Source organism: Panulirus ornatus, chromosome 66 (genome assembly GCF_036320965.1).
Source record: "Panulirus ornatus isolate Po-2019 chromosome 66, ASM3632096v1, whole genome shotgun sequence".
NCBI lineage: Eukaryota > Metazoa > Arthropoda > Malacostraca > Decapoda > Palinuridae > Panulirus > Panulirus ornatus.
The window spans coordinates 13,913,960-13,931,373 of NC_092289.1; the positions used below are offsets into that span (position 1 = coordinate 13,913,960).

The following is a 17,414-nucleotide window of genomic DNA, read 5'->3' on the forward strand; positions in this document are numbered from 1 at the left end:
TCTCACGGTCGCCCGCGTGGATACACACACACACACACATATATACACACACACCTACACACCCCTGCCTCCTACCTACAGCGAGAGGCCGAGATCAAGCACCAGCCACCCTGAAGGTGCCTCCAGATCATCATACATAGTTACCACGTAACGACCACGACCAATTACACGCTGAAGTTCCTCATCTGTTCGACAGTTCTTAGCGTACTTTCTACCCACGCTCCTCGGATCTGGTCGCGGTCGGCGCGCGGTCATCTGCCACCTGCTTGTCTGGTTCGACGTAGTCTAGGATTCCTGAATCTACAGGTAAGTGTGTTGTACGTGGTTCGACATCATCCCACGACCGGAGGAGGTCCGGAGTGGCTACTCTTGTTATACCGGGTGTTGCTTACGTGGCGTCGAGAGACGTTTGTTAGGTGTGACCTGAGAGGGTGCATTTACAGTGTACGGTATGAAGCATCCCCATTCATCACCATAGCCCTCAGCTCTGGCCAATGTCGCCTAAGGAGGAACATGACATCAACAGTCACCACACTCATCATACCTACATTCAGCATTGCTTTAAACCGTGTAAAAAATAGATCACACTACCTCGCTCTCATACATCAACAACATGGTCTGATCAATGAAAACCTCGACTTCGCGAAGGCAATATAGACAAAGCACAAACGTTTCTTAGAACTGAAGTTATATATATATATATATATATATATATATATATATATATATATATATATATATATATATATATATATTTTCATACTATTCGCCATTTCCCGCGATAGCGAGGTAGCGTTAAGAACAGAGGACTGGGCCTTTGAGGGAGTATCCTCACCTGACCCCCTTCTCTGTTCCTTCTTTTGGAAAAAAAAAAAATGAGAGGGGAGGATTTCCAGCCCCCCGCTCCCTTCCCTTTTAGTCGCCTTCTACGACACGCAGGGAATACGTGGGAAGTATTCTTTCTCCCCTATCCCCAGGGATATATATATATATATATATATATATATATATATATATATATATATATATATATATATATATATATATATATATATATATATTCCTATGAGTCCACGGGGATATATATATATCCTGACCTTGTTTACATGTTCGTCTGTGATCATAATCATCCCAGTCTCATTGACAAGTGGAAAAAAAAACTCCTTTGATTATAACTGTGATATCTCGAGACAGATCCTGAGTTTACCAGCTGTGAACGATATAGACCTATAATACGTTGCCTAGAGTTACAATTGGTTGATATCAAACGTAAGGCAATGATAAAAGAACGAACGAAGCCGGCAAACAAAGCCCACTGTAATGGTATTGACCAAGGAACTCATAAAGAAACAATGTGAAGGTTAAAGATATAAGCAGTCTTGAGCTCTGGCTGTGTCTTGTGTTAATGTACGGGAAATCCTTATCAAACACATCATCAGTAAAGGATGATAAAAGACGTCATCTACGCCAGTAAAGTCTGGAAGGCTAGTGGACGTTGTGTACATTACTATCTATCTCAACAGCCTGAACGTTCGTGAGCAGTGCATGTCAAACCTGACCACGAAAATCATCCAAAAAAATAATCGAAAAGGAGAGATTGATGGATGCCACACACGATCAGTTTCCTTAAAATTCTGAATAATGCATTATGGACCAAAACCACAGCTCCGCCTATCCACAACCAGACCTTACAGACCTTTCTGTGGTTTTTCCCGACCGCTTCTTACGTCTTACTTCAACCCACTGACAGCACGTCGCCCCTTGTATACCACATCACTCCAATTCATTCTGTCGCATGCTCCCTTCACACCCTCCAGCGCGTTCAAGCCTCAGACACTCAAAGTTACTTACACTCATTCTTCTACCTCTTCCTCTGTTTTTCCATTTTCCTCGTTTCCTCCTCCTCAGTCACCCTCTCTTCACTCATCCTCCCCACATGTTCCAAACATTTCAGGATACCATCTTCAGCTCGCTTATACATTTTCCTCTTACTACCACACACCTCTCATGCCCTGCCGTTTCTTTTAACACAAACCTTCCTCATACCACACAGTGTTCTTAAACATTTCTTTCCCAGTATGTCTAACCAGTTATGAACAGTTTTCATCTAAGGCCCACGCCTTACATCCAGACAACACCGTTGGGACTACTATACCATCAAAACCCATCTTTATCCCCGAGACAGTGATTTCTCTTTCCACACATTCCCAATGTGCTTAAAGCCTTCGCCCCCTCACCCACCCTATGACGCACTTCAGCTTCCATGGTTCCATTCGCTGCCAGGTCCACTCCCAGATATCTAAAACACTTCACTTCCTTTAAATTTTCTCCATTCCATCTTATATCCCACCTAACCTAATAACCTTGCTCTTATTCACATCTCTCAACTTATATATATATATATAAGGCAAGTGAAAGGATATGGCCTCACAAAGAGGCACGGAATGACGCAACACACGAGAGAGAGAAAATAATAAGTTCCTCGCGTACTACGTCACCTTCTCCCTAGCGAGCCATAGAGCGCCTGTGGGAGCTCATATCCTCGATCGAAGTTTGGATGTAATTCCGTGTCTGATGATGAGTGTTGACAATTCCCGGTAATAACAGAGCCCTGTGTACGTGAGACCTGGACATATTGGACGTCTCCCTCCCTCCCTCTCTCCCTCTCTCTTTCTCTCTCTCCCTCTCTCGTCCTTTCAGTGACATATTGGTCTATAATGAAGCAATTTCTCCAGGCACTAGTGTGTGGTGGTGTCGGATGTAATCAACTCCCATGGTCGTCCGCCGTCGCCTTACCTCACCACCATCCATCCCCCTTAGTGACGAAAGCCACACCGTTTGCCACATTAACGACCTCTCTCTCGTTCCACGTGTTTGTGTGGGTTAGATGACAAGCCTGGGCTCTTTGCTGATTCCTTTCATCTAGATCATGGAGACCTGAGATGCTTTTCAGGACGTGAAAATACTCGGTTAATTCAAATAGATTCCGTTTTTTTTTTTTTTTTTCTAGGCTCAGTGGCTTTCTGGTTAGCTGAGTACCCCACAGAGGTTCCCGTGTTCGAGTCTCATACGATGCGTTATGAACGTGTTCTATAGGACGTGCAGGTGTTCCGCACTTAGTTCATGGTTTATATACTTAATTGTAGGTGGTGTCACCATGGCGGTTTAATCTCTTCATAGGCGAACGATGAGGTAAATGTGACGGTCTTTGGAGGGCGGGCCGAGTCTAAAGTATGCTTGGGGAAGGGAGGCGCCTGGGAGATGATGAGTCAATCGCTGTTTGCTTATGACACGGCTGTAGTGGTGACTCTGGAGAGAAATTCCAAAAGCCTGGTGTCCGAAGGTTCTGGGAGCGATGAAGAATGTGTGGAGAGAACGTTATCTCGGAGAGTAAAAGTGAGTATGTTTGAAGGAATAATGGCTCCAATAAGGTTAAATGGTTGCGAGGAGTGGGTTGTGCGGAGGAGGGTGGATGTGTTGGAGATGAAGACAATATGTGGAGTGAGGTGGTTTGATCGAGTAGGTAATGAATCGTCTACATCGCCTGGAGGGTTGGTCTGTTGTGTTAAAAAGCTAATCAGTCTCCTCAGTTAATAACTACTTCATCAAATCTGGATGACAGAACTTCGGAGCTCAAGATATATTTCTCGTTCATTCTTTCGCTTGTGTATGATCTCCCTTTCTCTATTTCTCTCTTCAACTTTCTCGCATCCGAATTTTGTCTACTATTCTATCATCTTACTTTCTCCGTTCCTTTCTCTTTCTCTAACCCTAATTCTGTCAATCATCTCTCTCTCTCTCTCTCTCTCTCTCTCTCTCTCTCTCTCGCTCAATACATCACTGCTGATGGCACTGCAAACACTTAAAGGACATACGTAAAAGGTTCAGATATCTTTCTGTTTGAAGCTACATGACAGATAGGCAGTCTGTTTTACAGAATGAAGACTACAGCTGAAGCTTTTACGTAACTGCTGTTGCTAAGTGGAGCAAAAAAAAAGAAAATGTTTTTTTTTGCCAATAGTTTGATTTAGTAACAATTACGACTGATTGTCTCTGCTCGTCTGTAAGTCTGAGTGATGCCTCAGTCATACACGCAGTCCAGAGCGAAGGCTGACACAGACGTCACTTCAACTAATACTTAAATAATGATATAGAGTCATTTGATAATGCTAGGGTGGTATACCCTGGCCATTAGAATCAGACTACCAAACAAAACCGATGAGAATAAGGAGAAGAAGAAGAAGACGAAGAAGACGAAGAAGAAGACGAAGAAGAAGAAGAAGAAGAAGACGAAGAAGACGAAGAAGAAGACGAAGAAGAAGACAAAGAAGAAGACGAAGAAGAAGACGAAGAAGAAGACGATGAAGAAGACGAAGAAGAAGACGATGAAGAAGAAGAAGAAGAAGCAGAAGAAGGAGAAGAAGAAGATGAAGACGAAGAAGAAGAAGCAGAAGAAGAAGAAGACGAAGAAGAAGAAGCAGAAGAAGGAAGAAGAAGGAGGAAGAATAGACAAGGTGACTGTAGAGGGTAAGGCTGACGGCTGAGCAGCTCAGAAGGGGAGGAAGAGAGGGGAAAGAGAGATAATAAGAAAGATAAGAGGAAGGGGAATGTGGAAGGGTCAAAGCAATAGAAAGTTATGAGATGAGAGAAAGATAACATTATCTGGATGTTTGAATAAGGCCAAGAAGAGGGAGGTGAATGAGGCAAGAGAGGAGAGGCAAGAGAGGAAGTGTGAAGGGAGGGGCAAAAGAGGAAGGAGTGAAGAGAGTGGCAAAAGAGAATAGGGTGAAGGGAAACGGCTAGAGGAGAGAGAGAGAGAGAGAGAGAGAGAGAGAGAGAGAGAGAGAGAGAGAGAGAGAGAGAGAGAGAGAGAGAGAGAGAGAGAGAGAGAGAGAGAGAGAGACGGAATATAACAGAGCACCTCGACGGGTGAACTGTTGCCCGGCATGAATCATACAACACCTCAACAATGCAAACCAAGTTTCGCGTCTGACTGCTTGACGACCCGGCCGTAAATCTTCCAGGCCCAGTATCCATTCAGCGTTTCCACCCACGGGACATACCGTCAGGGAGTGTGTGTGTGTGTGGTTGTGATCTGTGCGTTACTAGGAGAGAGAGAGAGAGAGAGAGAGAGAGAGAGAGAGAGAGAGAGAGAGAGAGAGAGAGAGAGAGAGAGAGAGAGAGAGAGAGAGAGAGAGTTCCTTACGCTCATGTTGCCTGTATGTACTACCGTGTCTTTGCTTGTATACACACACACACACATCCAAGCATAAGCCAGGTGCACATTCATTGACCAGCCTCGTGTGTGTGTGTGTGTGTGTGTGTGTGTCTGGGGGCCATCACCTCACCTTACTTCGCCAGGCACAAGGACAGAGCTCCCCTGTGGCCACAAGTGTCGGGGATATAGCGATATACGACCTCCCTGGGTCGGCAGGTGCCAGGCCTAGGCTCTTACCTCCCTCACTATAGTGTGGCCTGGGCTCTTACCTCCCTCACTATAGTGTGGCCTGGGGAGCAGACCTCATACCTCCCTCACTATAGTGTGGCCTGGGGAGCAGACCTCATACCTCCCTCACTATAGTGTGGCCTGGGGTGCAGACCTCTTACCTCCCTCACTATAGTGTGTCCTGGGGAATAGATCTCTTACCTCCCTTACTATAGTGTGGCCTGGGGTGCAGACCTCATACCTCCCTCACTATAGTGTGGCCTGGGGAGCAGACCTCTTACCTCCCTCACTATAGTGTGGCCTGGGGAGTAGACCTCTCACCCCCCTCACTATAGTGTGGCCTGGGGTGCAGACCTCTCACCTCCCTCACTATAGTGTGGCCTGGGGTGCAGACCTCTCACCTCCCTCACTATAGTGTGGCCTGGGGTGCAGACCTCTTACCTCCCTCACTATAGTGTGGCCTGTGATATGAGGTTCGAAACCAATTACTCGACTCATTAAAGTAGAAAAAAAATGGGTATCAAGGTCTCTTCTAGCTTCCTCAAAAATGAGGGGCGTCTTCCAGTGTTGCTCTGCGTGAGACGGGAGTTCGGGTGAGCCCTTGGAATTTGGGTAGATCCATAGGACCAGGGCATCTCATAGGGAGCTGGCCATGTTACGGAACACTGGGTTATGTTACTGGACTTGGGAACTGTTCCTGGACCTGACGCATACAATAGGACTTGAGGCTTGCTACTGGATGTGACGTATAGGGTTAAGTTACACGCCCCTCTGTTATGTTACTGAGGAGTGTTACTGGATGTAGAGTATGTTACTAGACCTTGGACAAGCTACTGTAACTACATGCAATGCCACTAGATCTCAACATACCCAGCCATACCACACATATCCTTAAATCCTATACGATGTTTCTAGCCTTGGAGTCCCGTGGTATATGACCTGGGGGCATACTTCAGAACCCTGAATTTACGACACGAACTCAAGAGTATGTTACGGGCATGAGGGTTATGCTAGAGGACCAAGAGTATGACCAAAAGACATAAGACCAGCGAGTTTTACACAACACCTCCACTGAAGTGTGACTAGTTCTGTCGTGCGTTGATACAAGTGTTGTTAATATGAGGAGGCTCAGCCATAGCCAGGGGTACATTACCATCGTCAGACACTCGACAAAGAGCCATGGAAAAAGAAGAAGAACTTCCCATCTTATACCAATTAAAGGAAAGAAAGCTTGCGTTAATCTGCTTAAGCTGGCGACGCAGCTTGCCGCTAACAAGCTTCAAGTATTCACAGATCTCTCCCTGACAGCGCAATTACAACTTTTAAAACACTGTAATGAGTTGGTGTCTCGCACGCCGCCCCTTGTGGAATTTTGCCTCTCTCGACGTCATCATCAGAGTGACGGAGGGTGAAGCGGGGACGAGATCGAGGCCACGCCAGTGGGGGTTGACGATGTAATGTTAGATCATAAGTTAATTTGTACCCTCGCCGTGCCGAACAGTATGACAAACTGGCGAACATTTGTGAACAATCGCTCGCGTCTGGGTTGCAAATTGGTAGGCCTGCTTTCCCTCATTTGGTGGCGTCGCTAACGACACGCTCTTCATGCCACTTGTCATACCACAGTGACGTCGCAATCACGCTTACCAACCCTATACTGACGACGGGAGACGTTGTGTTCAATGCGAAATCCATCGCACCCGAGGGTAAAGTTATTTATGATCTGACTGTATCATCACCATCGTGTATATGGTGCTGGATTCGATAATCCGTAAACAGATGAAGTTCATTCGTCCCAGTAGAATTCACGCCATACACCGAAATATACATCATACGGAGATTATATTGTTATGTCGCCTTAAACAAAGAGTCTATGAGAGAATCGAAGTTTCAGAGAACTTAGGTTTTAATCGCCCATCTAAAGATACGTCTGAAAAATGGCATTTCACGGGTAAACCCTTACTCTGAAAGCAGAAGTTCTTTGTGTTGATAAAGGCTTGTCTCCACTCGTCTCAAACAATGATACAATAAATGAATACGTCATGATCATCTAACTAATTATCGTACGTATGTCGTAAACCAACTGACGATCGTGGTACATAAACTGTGAATCTATATTTGGGTTCCATACGAAACAAAACGACCCACAAAAATATAAACTCTTTTTTTGTCCTCAATGAACCTCTCATAAGTATCTTACTCCAGAGACAAGGCCATACTCATCTCAGATTAAAATACATCTTTTACACGATACGATAACTTGACCACCATCGAATGTCGCTTGTCGAAGATACTTTTGACAGATAACTTCATCTCTGTCGAATGTCGCTAACTGATGACATTTTTTTCTTTTTTGAGACTATCTATTGAGCTGTTACTTTCAAAAGGTTCTCAATATATATATAGTCACCAGATATCTAGTACTGTCAGATGGTGTGTGGATCACGGGGTCATGTGGGAGAAACTGGTCCACGACTGTGACAAACGCCCCAAGGGAGAAGAAGACTTCCCTTTCCTCGCTCCCTAGCAGATCTCTGATCCTCGCTTCCCCACCTTCATAACACGTCTCCCCGCCAGTAGCAGTCGTCATCTTAACTTTATTATAGACATTACCATGTTATTCACATAGATCAAACAATGTTGACCTGTTTGTGGACTATTTTGTCCACTGTCCTCTTTCGCGACACCGCTCACAGGATGGGCACGGGTGCACAGTACAAGATCTCCAAATCAACATATATTCTAGTCTATCGAGGCTAATGCACACTCTGCCTGCAGGCGGGCGGTTGCACCGCGAATGATAGGTCAACTTTGACAAGGCTGTGTCATCATTAATGGACGGAGGGGGGGAATCCAATACTGCTGAGTGCCTCCTCGCTCAAGAGGAATCCATCATTTCCCTGCTCCGAGGGTGTAGGGACTGCGCCTTTGAATATGTATGGAACCCTACGTAAAGGGATCATGATTATGTCTACATTACACTACGTCTACTAACACTACCTCTTCTACCAAGAGTATTAATAACAACAGTGATATCTACCAACCTACCTCTGACTGGAAGGCAACAGCTGCATTACTCTAGCACTTCTCACATTATTTTCTTACATCAGTTTTCCTCAGGACAGACATTGTGTTGAGCACGCCCAATCACACACGCAAACAGAACCAGCGCGCCAGTCTTCCAGGGTTCGTCAACTGTACACGAAAAAGATGGCTCTGAGTGACTGACCCAGCTTTAAGCTGCCGCTAGACTGCCAGTATATCACGTTTGTTGAACTGCGTCAAAAAAAAAAAGACAAAAGATCCCTCCAAAAAAACGTACCTGGGTGTGCTCCTGGTTTTTAGGTCGTGAGAAAGAGTCGAGTGTAAAGGACTGTGGAACAATAAAACATTGAGCCAGGCTGGGTGAGGTCCATTACGATGTGATACAACGACGGTGGTGACGCCACTCACTGTCGTCAATCGTCACTGAAAATACCCGAGGTTCTCGGCCAAGACCCAGGCGCTGCTAAGGAAATCAAACAAATCACGTTTATAAGAATATGAAAATTACTTAAAGAAAGGGGGAATTAATCACTATCTAAAAAAAAAGAATGTTAAATACACCATACTTAAATCTAGTTGATCTACACGGCTTTACTTTTTATTTTGTATGAGTATCCTCAAAATGGTGTATTGATCTTGATTTGACCAAGGAAACTGGCGTAAGCCAATCAGGCGAAAACGGATCGTTTCGTCGGAGCGATACGTGCCATTGAAAAACGACAGAAAGCGAGAGAGTTGACGCGTAAAGTCCTTTAACTGAATGGGAACATTGTTCAAAACAACTTGAAATTAAATTTCTGTAACTTCCATTATAACTGTATATCGAACTATATCACATGTTGATGTTTGTGATACAATGACTTCTGTTCTGTCTCTCAGATTCTGTCAGCCCCATTCCTTGCGTCAAGAAGAGGGGGCTTCAGATAGCCAGTAACGCTAACCTCTACACCACAGAAGCCCGCGAAAATAAGGAGTTGAAGATGACATCCAAAAATCGCAAGCGTTCAGCATTCTTTAACGGCATATCGCTACACACACACACACCCAACCTCATTTTTAAGTACACTGTACCCTTCCTAGTGATACATTAGCCTCTCCTTCAACATTAGCTCCCCCCGTTATGGCCTTCCTATAATCTTCACAATTTCCAGCATGTCTCCCTTCTTCCATCATTACGGCAATCACTCATTTGTCCTCTCTCTCACTGGGGTTTTCCAAAAGGGTAACACATCACCATCAGCTTTAACCATGTGTTTCTTTCCCTCCCAACACCCTGGCTTGACCAGCTGCATCAACCCTCCTGCAGCAGCTGCACCGGCCCTCCTGCAACAGCTGCACCAGCCCTCCTAGAACAGCTGCACCGGCCCTCCTGCAACAGCTGCACCGGCCCTCCTGCAACAGCTGCACCAGTCCTCCTAGAGCAGCTGCACCAGCCCTTCTGCAGCAGCTGCACCAGCCCTCCTGCAGCAGCTGCACCAGCCCTCCTGCAGCAGCTGCAACAGCACTCTTGCTGCAGCTGCACCAACCTTCTTGCAGCAGTTGCACCAGCCCTCCTGCAGCAGCTGCACCAGCCCTTCTGCAGCAGCTGCACCAGCCCTTCTGCAGGAGCTGCACCAGCCCTTCTGCAGCAGCTGCACCAGCCCTCCTGCAGCAGCTGCACCAGCCCTCCTAGAGAAGCTGCACCAGACCTTCTGCAGCAGCTGCACCAGCCCTCCTGCAGCAGCTGCCACGGCACATGTTGAAGTTAATCAGTCTCCGGCGTAAATGCAATCAGTTGCCACCGTCCACAAAAAGAAGAAAAAGAGGGGAAAAATAAAATCAGATTTGCTCCTGGGTTTGAAAAGACGAGAATGAAATGCAATCAAGTTTACAGGTAGACTAAAGTCAATATCCCGAAGTAGAGAAATATAAGAATTGTGGGAAGTGGTAGAGTTACATCTCCGTCCTCACGAATTTTGGAATATATTTAGAATATGATTCGGATATTTCTGACCGGAATATTGTGTTTGAACGGACCGTAACCGATTCTCAATCTAAACTCATACCAATTTCCGTTACTTTCTACACGATTCGAGTCGATTTTTCTTCTATCGTTATCGACTCTGAATATGGTGGCTGAATGTGGTAAAGGGAAAGAAAACACATGAAAGATTAAACTGAATACAACGTAAAAAAAAGAAATGAAAAACTAATGGGTAGTAACAAGAAATGTTCGTTCGTACAGGATTTCGTTTATTACGTATAAAGTGAAGACGCACAGTTTTCAGAAAAGAATATTAAGGAAACTATGTTATAATATTGCAGTGATCGAGATGACAACAGGAGAGCGCATCATTAGTGTTATAGATCATTAACCAATGAAAATTTCATAAAGATTGGATTATTCTTTCCATGACTCCAGCCCAAAGCCAACCCCCACCCACCACCTCCAGCTCCTTAATGATCTCTGGTTCTCGATAACCATTAAACACAACAATATACATTCATATCCTTTGAGCTTTCGTAGTTATTCTATCATCCTATTCAGAAATGTATATATAATATATATATATATATATATATATATATATATATATATATATATATATATATATATATATATATATATCCGTCGCAGGTTCGAATTTTTTTTCTATATAATGTTCTCAATCATAAAAATCTTGAGGAACGCTGAAAAACAAACTCCAATTTAAACCAACGTCATATCGAGACAATTTATCTCACAAGTTTCGGTAGCAAATTGTATAAGATAACAGTTAGACAGGGGAAAAAAAAAAAAAGATGGCCTCTAATGTTTATAATCTTTGAGGCAGCTTTTAGGTCGATTAAAAAGTTTGGCAACACATGGCAGCGAGGTAATTCCTTCCCCTCGTCTCGAAATATTTTAGATCCAGTAATCATTAGTCAATGCTGTTCCCTTATTGCTGGAAGTTGTTCACCCTCCGGGGAAGGGGATGGTGATAGGGTCAAGTCATACTTGTTTGGAAAAAAATTTAGAAGGTAACAAGTTCCAGAGATGAGAGGTGTAAGTAACGAAACAAACTCTCGATTTAGAACACCTTTGAGTTGCCGACGGCCTCACAGACAGGACATCACAACAGAGGATCCCAGAGTTGCTAGCAACAGCAGAGACAGACACCCTTGTCTTGCTAACGACCATACAAACATCACCAAAGGCTCATCCTCGTGTTGCTACGCGCTTCATGAACACACATCACAACAGGGCAGCCTTGAGAAGCTAACGACTACACAAAAATACATCACATCATCAAATTCAAGATGCGACGGGAAAAAGAAGGCAAACTGCCCTTTCTTGATGTGCTGATAAATAAAGAATCTGATCCTTTGTCCTTTAAAAATCTACAGGAAGCCTACCAGTGCTGATTCTTTTATCAAAATGTCTGTAGTTATGTCTATATCTTTAAGAGCACTACGGATATGTGATCCCATAGGCCTGATAGACGAATGAAGTCATATAAGACGCATCTTTAGGCAGTTATATTATCCCAATTGTTTGTGAACAAAGCTTACTGGAAAGCTAAGAAGACATTTTATGCTTCTTGTAACAAAATGTGACAAATAAGTATGTCTAAATGTCTAGCGTTACCCTATTCTCCCAACTTAGCTGATCTAAGACATATTAAAGAAATGCTTGTAATATCTGTTTCCAGTACAATAACACCATCAGTAAGACTTTAGTAAATAGTAGGCAGAATCATGCAACAATTGGGAGAGTTTACGCCGTCAAATGCAAGGCATGTAAATATACTCACATAGGACAGACAGGTAAAACTGTAACGGAGAGGTGTTATTGGCACCGTCATGCAGTACGCAGGGATGACCACAAAAATGCGATCGCTAAACATTATCATGAAAATGATCATCCCATAGATCTTGAAAATCCCGTTATGCTATACCCCTCTGCTGATTATGCCACACGCAACGTCATTGAATCTGTCTTAACTGATAATACTAAGAACTTTAATTTGTCCCCAGGCAATTTTAAAGCCCATCCTAGTATTAACCAAATCATTATGAGAGAATTGACAAAACACGGAATCATTAAAAAAGTTGTTCAAGACACACCCAGCTACCCAGGTCAACCCCCGCCACGTGAGCCCCCCTTAATCACTCTCCCTTACAACGGTTACTGCCAGACAAAGCGGACAGTGGTTGGTCTGTACAGATTGGTGTTGGACGGCGGGACTCAAGTGTGATGTTGGGATTTAAACAACTTTGTTAAGTACTGGCACCTGATGAGGTGGATTGTCTCCATGAAACCTGTCGTGCCACATGTATAGAAAAATTACATGTTAGATATAATTATAAGAACTCTTACTGAAATACGATTTCACCTTCATATTAATATGACACGGGGTAACGAGTGAAAAACCCATTCCCAGCATTGTACATAGCAATCACATAGAGCAATATACTTAATAGCAACCACATATAGGAATCCCACATAGCAATATACTAACACTTTGATCGGATCACAGGGAATTATCTTTATACAGCAATACCCCGAATAGATGAATGGGAAGTAAAGGATCGACACAGGCTTAACTCAAACCCCATGTAACCATAACATTTAAAATGAACCCATCCTTCCCTAGTATTACTGAAATGGCGTTCATCAAGGTGGTGGTTTTGATAACCATGCCTGACTTACTTGGAGTTTCTAATTACGAGTAACGAATCCAATTTTGCAGTATGTCAGAGGTCGAGGTGCATGGGGGTAAGGGGGCGCGGCACGCACCTGGGCGAGGCGCTCTGAGGGATCAACAGAGCTTAATTATGAACGTGTTCGTTTGGTTACATTACGCCCACCCTTCTCAATACTGAGCTCAGGAACGAAATCATTAGTGTCATTATGATTCTCAAAATTATTACTATCATTATCATTATTACTATATCATTATGACGACTAATATCATTATTACGATTATCATTATTACTATTATTATTATAGTTATCATCATTATCATCATTATTACTATCATTATCATTATTACGACTATATCATTATTACGATTATCATTATTACTATTATTATTATTGTTATCATCATTATCATCATTACTATCATTATCATTATCACTATATCATTATTACGACTAATATCATTATTACGATTATCATTACCATTATCATTATTGTTATTATCATTAGTATCATTATCATTATTATCAACATTATCATCATCACTATCATGGCTATTATCATTATTATCATTATCATAGGCTAATGCTCGGCTCACACTGCTGCCTCATTGGCTGGTGCTGTGTGGAGACTGTTAAGATAAAGTATGGTGTTGTTAGGCTTGACTAAGTTCCAGTGGCAAAATGAATTAAAATGAACAAGTTTATTAGGAAAGGAACATTAGAAAACGTATTATTCATCATAATCAACTTGATGAATAATGCCATAAACGTTATATTCATTCGTCAAAAGTGTTTATGTAAAATCTATTTCGTAATTTCAAAAATATTTCTGCTTGAGCTATATGTTATAAACGTAACATTTATTCCTCAAAAGTGTTTATGTATATATATATATATATATATATATATATATATATATATATATATATATATATATATATATATATATATGGCGAGGTGGCGATGGGAATGAATAAAGGCAGAGAGTGTGAATTGTGTGCATGGGTATATATGTATGTGTCTGTGTGTGTATATATATGTGTACATTGAGATGTATAGGTATGTATATTTGCATGTGTGGACGTGTATGTATATACATTGTGTATGGGGGTGGGATGGGCCATTTCTTTCGTCTGTTTCCTTGCGCTACCTCGCAAACGTGGGAGACAGCGACAAAGCAAAATGAATAGATAAAAATATATATATATATATATATATATATATATATATATATATATATATATATATATATATATATATATATATTATTCTAAAACGACGATTTCATGTTTAAGGCGATATATAAAGTGAGTGGAATGAAACAGGGTGATGGGAGCCTTCTTTGAGAGGGTGGGAAACACGGAGTGAGAGTACCCACTCTGGTGCTGAGGGAGAGAGAGAGAGAGAGAGAGAGAGAGAGAGAGAGAGAGAGAGAGAGAGAGAGAGAGAGAGAGAGAGAGAAACGTGATGGTCAAAGTTTCTCACCTCATGATAAAGGTTTATAAACACACACACACCGGTCACCTCTGACCACTCATCAAAATGTAGTACAACTCATATGTAACCTGGACACTGTATTTTGTATGTCCTCAGAATTCCTCCTTTTTTAATGTGTGTGTGTGTGTGTGTGTGATCACTATTCGTGTGTTACGGTGAGAATGTTTTGCACTCGTGTTATATATATATATATATATATATATATATATATATATATATATATATATATATATATATATATATATATATATATATATTTTACCATGTCTTCACTCCAGTGCATGTATATGTATATACACACAAAACCCAGCCTAAACCAGATGTGTGTGTGTGTGTGTGTGTGTGTGTGTGTGTGTGTGTGTGTGTGTGTGTGTGTGTGTGAGTGTGTTTCGCTGGCTATATCAACAGTTCATCATAAAGCGACAGAAGAGCAGCTACGGCAAACTTAGGGAGCTGCCCCAGTCCTAGGGAAGAGGCCGGCCCTATGTGGGGCAAGAGCTCCCCTTCCTCAAGTGTGTTTAACGTTATCTTTTCCCAACACGGGAGAGGGCGAGCGAGTGAGCCCCGGCCCTGCTCACCGGCAGCCACGGTAAAGGGGATTTCCATTAAGTGAGTCCCACGTTCCTCCCCCCTTGTATTGTGATGAAGTACAAACACATGGAAGAGAGAGAGAGAGAGAGAGAGAGAGAGAGAGAGAGAGAGAGAGAGAGAGAGAGAGAGAGAGAGAGAGGCGGGGAGAAATGTGCAGCTGACAGAAGCTGGTAAGAGAGACGAAAGTCCAAATCGGAACATGATTTTGAGACGGAATACGTGTTTAAACAGTTGTTTTTGTTGCTGTTGTTGTGGTGGTGGTGTTCGATGAAGAAAGATTTGGTCTTCTTTTTCATACTTGTGGATAAGCGGAATGGAATCATAGGTTAGTGCAAGTGATGAGTGAGGGGCGGGGGGTCACTACGTGTGTCGTACGACACTCTGAACGGCTTGAATTGGCAGCAGGAGTCCGGTGGCGCCCCCGCTGCCCGTCGAGAAGTTCGTATCCGCACTGCCAGACGTTCAATCAGACCACAAGCTAGAAAACTAAATTTTTGATAGCAGACGAGTGACATCGACGGTTGATGATAAACATGGTCGTGAAAATACAATGGTTACACACACACACACACACACACACACACCTAAACTCACCTGGTCCTCCTCCCTCAGACCTACACAGAGAGACCAGCTGGAGAAAATGAGGAGAGGAAGGACCCTGTAGGATTTATCCTGGGCTCGTCTTACACCAAGAAGCCCTGTCCACCCTCAGCGACCAACACCGTCAGCTCACACGGCAGCTCGGTAGTAAACTGCAGACCCTCCCTCCCCCAAGACACCGAGACCCCCAACCCACAAGACGCCCCACCCTCACTGGAGCAACGTCCGTCCTCACAATCACCTGGTAGCAATCAGAGCTCGTACAGACGGACATATGAACAGTCCTGTACCTACTGTTGTAAACGTCGTAAACAATCCATGAACAAGTGATAGTAAACAGTAGACAATAGACAGTAAACAGCTCAGTTTTCTCTGAATCTATGTGATGTGTTTACTATCTTACTGTATGTTAATCATGTAACGACCCATCACTCAATATTCAGCCAATCATAACTATCAACCATGGTATTTACTCTGTTAGACTCCCTGTATGGCTAACAGTCTTGACAATGAATGGAATGACTGGGGACATGGTTGATGCAGACGCCATACATAGATTTAAGAATTTGTGTGATAGCAGACAATATTTAAGAGATGGGTGGCCTCCACAAGTGTAACAGTACCTCCCCTGTACAGTACGAATTGGTAATCACCAATAGGGAATTATACACTCTCCTCGTAATACGCAAAAAAAAAAAAAAAATCACATATACTCTCACATTCACAAATTTGAGCCTCCAATTTTTAAAACAGGTTGATGACGCAGACGGTGAACAGTTCATCGAGACATATAGAGACAGAACAACCAGGGGGCATGACATGAAATTCAGCAAGACACACGATGAAGGATGATGTAAATAAGTACTCTCATACGGATAGGAGTGATGGATGAATTGAATGAGGACACAGTAATTGCGGACAACAATGATTTTATTGTACGGATTAGTGTTGGACTGCGGGACTCAAGTGTTTACCAAATGACGTCCTAGCTACGTCTCTTCGTTATATATCAAGTGACTTATATTTCTCTCTTGTTTCTCCCCTGATGATGTGATTATTACACGAAAGTGCACTTGGGAACTTATCGTGTTTCATTTTTCCCGTGGACTCAGAGGAATATATATATATATATATATCTTTCTTCTTTTTCTTTCAAACTATTCGCCATTTCCCGCATTAGCGAGGTAGCGTTAAGAACAGAGGACTGGGCCTTGAGGGAATACCCTCACCTGGCCCAATTCTCTGTTCCTTCTTTTGGAAAATTAAAAAAAAAACGAGAGGGGAGGATTTCCAGCCCCCCGCTCCCTCCCCTTAAGTCGCCTTCTACGACACGTAGGGAATACGTGGGAAGTATTCTTTCTCCCCTATCCCCAGGGATAATATATATATATATATATATATATATATATATATATATATATATATATATATATATATATATATATATATATATATATATATATATATATTATCCCTGGGGATAGGGGAGAAAGAATATATATATATATATATATATATATATATATATATATATATATATATATATATATATATATATATATATATATATA

At 42.6% G+C, this 17,414-nt stretch overlaps 1 protein-coding gene across 1 annotated transcript in view; it reads left to right on the top strand.

Annotated features, from left to right (window-relative positions):
* The window catches only part of LOC139746800 (uncharacterized), a 22,776-nt gene continuing 5,362 nt past the window's right edge, over window positions 1-17,414 (top strand). Inside the window, exon 1 of the mRNA XM_071658362.1 lies at window positions 1-306. The gene's annotated coding sequence lies outside the window, so the exon portion shown is untranslated. The remainder of the gene's footprint in view (window positions 307-17,414) is intronic.